General features: G+C 35.0%; 1 pseudogene; it reads left to right on the forward strand.

Moving 5' to 3' along the window:
* Window positions 1–3,440: 3,440 nt before the first annotated feature.
* LOC141547313 (poly(rC)-binding protein 2 pseudogene) lies at window positions 3,441–4,439 on the forward strand (annotated as a pseudogene).
* The last annotated feature ends 596 nt before the right edge of the window (window positions 4,440–5,035 follow it).

Here is a 5,035-nt window from a genome sequence, read left to right on the forward strand (position 1 = left end):
TAATATTCCCTTACCTTCTTCCCTTCCATGCACTTTGAGTCAGTGATGCTGATCTCCTTTTTGTTCCTTATACAAGACACTCCAATCTTTTAATTCTGCACATTTTCATTGGTTTCCCTTCCTGCTTGGAAAATATTCCAAAATATTCAGCTACACTTTCTAGTTTCCCAACAGTTCCCAACTAAAGTCCCACTTTCTACAGGAAGAATTTCCAGACTTTTTAATGCTAGAGCCTTTCCTCAGAGATGATTTCCAACATACATGTGTGTACTCATGTATATATTAATATATATATATATGTGTATATAAATATATATACATATATACACAATGCATGTGCACATGTGTATATGTATACAAAGTATATGCATGGATCATTTATACATAGTTACTGATAGATTACCTTCCACATTTGATTGAGTTCTTTGAGATCAGAGACTATGTTGCATTTCTTTGTATCTCCCATGTTTAGCACAGAATCTAATGAATCCTTAATAGAATACTTCAGTTGACTTGACTAATTGCAAATGAATACTGATTAGGGCAACTTTATGTAGGATATACTGAACATGGATTAATTTTTAATAGTATTTTATTTTTTCAAATACATGCAAAGATAGTTTTCAACATTCACCTTTGCAAAACATTGAATCCATAACTTTTTTTTCCCTTTTCCCCCTCTCCAAGACAGCAAACAACCCAATATAGGTTAAACATGTGAAATTCTTCTAAACATATTTATATATTTATTATTCAAGAAAAATCAAGAATTTTTTAAAAACCATGAGAAAAATAAAGCAAGCAAACAACAGCAACAAAAGGTGAAAATATTATGTCTTAATCCACATTCGTTCTCCATAGTTTTCTTTTGGAATGTAGATGGCTTTGCCATCACAAGTCTATGGCTATTGCCTTGAATCACTTCCTTATTGAAAAGAGCTAAGTCCATCCCAGCTGATCATCAGAAAATCATGTTGCTACTGTCTATAGTGTTCTCTTGGTTTTGTTCACTTCACTTAGCTTCATTTCAATTAAGTCTTTTCAGGCTTTTTTTGAGATAAGCTTGCTCATCACTTTTTTACAAAACAATAATATTTCATTACATTCATATATCAAATTATTCAGCCACTCCCCTGATGGACATCCACTCAATTTCTAGTTCCTTGCCACTACATAAAAGATTGCTATGTTTTTTTTTGTTTTGCACATGTGGGTTCTTTTCCCTCTTCTTTGGGATGATAGTACCCAGTGGAAACACTGCTGGATATGCACAGTTTTATAGCCCTTTGGGCATATGAACTTGAATTCATTAAAACTGCTTTTGCCACAGGGTTCCAGCCATCCAATATGCATCTTTCTTACTATCTATCAATATTACCAGGATCTCAATGGAGTACTACTTCACATGTTACTAGCTGATGATAATATTCTTCTTTTCTTTCTTTTTTTTTTTTTTTTTTTTTTTTTTTTTTTTTGGCAAGGGCGGGAAGGGGAAGAGGCAATTGGGCTTATGTGATTTGCTCAAGGTTACACAGATAGTAAATGGATGAGGTCAATTTTGAATTCAAGTCCTCCTGATTCCAGGGCCAGTGATCTATCCACTGCACTAATCAAATAAGATCTTTAAAGTATTAAAGCTCTATGTAAATATGTGATTATTTTTCACTTTAATTCTTGGGAGATTATAATAGTATTCTTTGACTTGTGGTCATACTGTATAATTTGAAAAGGGAGATTGATAAGCATCACAAAGGTATGGATGCTATGTAGTTGGAAAGAGTGTCTTAATTTGTCAAATCTGTATCCTTTTACAACTAGAAAAAAAAGGCCTTTGAAAATCAGAAGAGGTATGAATTCTAAAATCCTGACATTGATACTACCTGCTAACAGCTCAAATAATCTACTTCATGTTCTAATACATTTAGAGGGTGTTACTTGTTTAAAAAAAATCTATAGACTCCTTGATTGCTATTTTCTCTTAGATAGACTGAACACAGTAAAAATACACTTGCCAATGTCATCTTTGAAAACTGTATGCATAGGCAATCCTAATTAGGCTGTGCTCAATACTTTGCATTATACAACATTGTGCTTCCAGCCTGGGCTGATTAAGAATGAGTGGCATTCACCACTCAGCCCCTAAATTGCTGTAATTATTGACAATCGTTATGATTTCCACATAAGTGTAGTGGACTTTTTTTATCTTCCTCCCAATCCCATCCCCTCATCTTGTAAAGTTGTAGGCAAGCCCCTCAGAGGAGAAAAAAGATAGCTTACTCTGTGTGTCCTAAAATAAAAGCAGCTATATTTAGTTCCTAGTGATGTGAAGGTAATGTGATTTGCTCATTATATCATGACGAGATGCCTTTAGGAGACATACATTGATCAAACATATTTTCCTTTTTTATTTCAAATTAAACATTTCAGCTTTGGGCCAAACAATTGCTGTTTCTGAAAATCTGGAATTCAAAGAAGAAATAAAGTGATTTAGCCATCATTTCTTTTGTGAATAGGAAAAATCTTTATTCAATTCTCTTAAAAAGGTTTTTGTTTGTTTCTCTGTGCATTTGTTTATTTTAGATAAGAAAAAAGTAATGGTTAGAGCATGAGGATATGGAAAAGGGAAGATGCTAAGGAAAGAAATGTCTCATTTCACATCTGACCAGGACTTTCTAATGAACAATTCATTTTATTAGGGTTTCCTAACAAATAATCTTTTGAAACCAGTTGGCATGTTGAATCATAATTAAAAGATAATATTTGCAATATACAAAGCTTGGCTAATAAAGATTCACATGTTATATTTTCATATGATATAGCAAATGTATAATAACAAACAGGAAAATTATTCAGCTCAAAAGTTTCCTCTTATCTCACAGGACAGTGAGAGTTAAAGATAATGTATGCAAATTAATTTGTATCACTTTGTGACAATTTACATGAAAATGTGTACAAGGAATTTCATATATATTTAAGCACTGTATGTGTCTCTTATTAATATGTTTTCCTTGTGGTTACAAACATATCAGAATCAAATAATACCAGAAATCTGTATAAATGTATACATACATACATCACCACACACACATATATATGTATATATATATATATATATACATATATATATATATAATATATATAATATATATGGCAATAGAAAACTCAAACCAACAGATGCACTAGACTGAGTAGCCATAGACTTCATCCTCTCTGGTCTGCCTGCCCTCTGCTGCACTCCACCCACCCCAGAGACACTCTTCACCTCTTTCTTTCTCCCCATTTCTCCTCCGTCAGCCTATAGGAACCCCTTACCTTCCCTTCTGTCCCCAGCTTTTATTCCCTCCTTCCCTTCATTCACCTAGTGTATCAAAGTTTACCTTCTACTTCCACCAATAAAGACTCAATCACTTTACAAAGTCAAGATTCTTTGAACACTGAATATGAATACTGGTGTGATTGAAGGGAGATTTAGTGTCACTCTCCCATTCAGCTACTTCTGCATGGAAAGGAAGTTGGAAGTATCATTGGAAAGAAAGAAGAATGGGTTGAGAAGATACACGAAGAGTGGTAAAAACATCTCAGAAGGGAATTGTCCTGACAAAATAATTACTCTTTCTGGACATACCAGTGCCATCTTTAAAGTCTTTGCTATGATAACTGGCAAATTTAAAGAAGACATTAGCAGTTCCATGATCAATAATATAGCTGCCAGTTGACCACCACTCCCCCAGTCACCCTTAGACTTATGGTTCTTGCTAAACAGTGAGGCTCTCTCATGAGAAGAAGAGGATGTAATATCAAGGAAATAAGATCATACAGGGGCACAGGTTCAGGGGGCAGGGGATATGCTACCAACTCAATTGAGCATTATATCACTATTCTTGATATCCTACAGTCTATCATTGAGAGTGTCAAATAGATCTGCATAGTCATTTGGGAGATCTCTTTCAGTCTCCCCTAACAGCTATGATGATACCGTGCCAATTGGTTCAGTTCTCCAGTCATCTTTGTAGTGGTCAAATCTCTACCATTCAAAGACAGTGTGCCATTCCACAGACACATTTATCATTGGAGGGACTGGTGCATCATTTGGCAATGCAAGATTCTTATTTTCCCATGAGACATGGCAAGACCAGATTAAATGCAGGTTTGGGTACATCTGCTCAAACTATTTCTCACAAACTCACCATTCCAAATGATTTAATTAACTGCATATTTAGGCATTAAAGCACAAAAATCAATGATATTCATCTGGGATTCAGATAAAAAATGCAAATCCAGTGGAAGGATGTATTGATAGGCAGGTTAACATCACTGGATCGAAGGTCTATATTAGCCTGGCCCAGGATCTAATCAATGTCAGTTTGGAAGATGCTAACCCCTCCTCTCAGGCAGCTTCTGACATGATCTCTGACCACCTCAGCATCAACTTCTCCTAATCCTCTACCCTGTCTTTTTCCTCCTTCCATACCATTATCCTTTTGCTCATTACAGTGAAGGCCTCTGATGCCACCTTGCAGTTCCACTAATTCCAACTACCCCTGTGCTTTCATTGTGCTTGGAATAAAGTCCATCTCTCTCCTAACTCTAAATATTGTTCTGCTTCTAAAAGTAGCAGGGCTTTGGATAACACCACCACCACTACCATGTTTAGAGTACCACCTGTAACTAACAAAGTTGAGAAATCAGTTTTCTCCCTAATGATTTCATATTTCTGAAGTATTACTTCAAATGTATTTCTGGGTTTCATTTGTATGAATATCTATGTGTATATGTGTGTTAACACTGATGAGACTCAAATAATTATTAGCTTTTAACCTTCCTTGGTATTTTATGGGGAAGAGGAGGATACTTATTTAATAGGTCCAGTTTGGTTGAGCTGAGTGTTTTCCTGTTTCAGGATCTGTGATTTATTGAATTCCTTCTCTAGAGCTATAGCTATTTCTTCTTCCTTGTCCCTCTTTTTTACTATCCTTTTCTCCCTTCCCTCTTCCTGTTTTTCTTTTCATTTTCTGTACTTTTTTTTGCCTTACAA

This window comes from Sminthopsis crassicaudata, chromosome 6, assembly GCF_048593235.1.
Source record: "Sminthopsis crassicaudata isolate SCR6 chromosome 6, ASM4859323v1, whole genome shotgun sequence".
Lineage (NCBI taxonomy): Eukaryota > Metazoa > Chordata > Mammalia > Dasyuromorphia > Dasyuridae > Sminthopsis > Sminthopsis crassicaudata.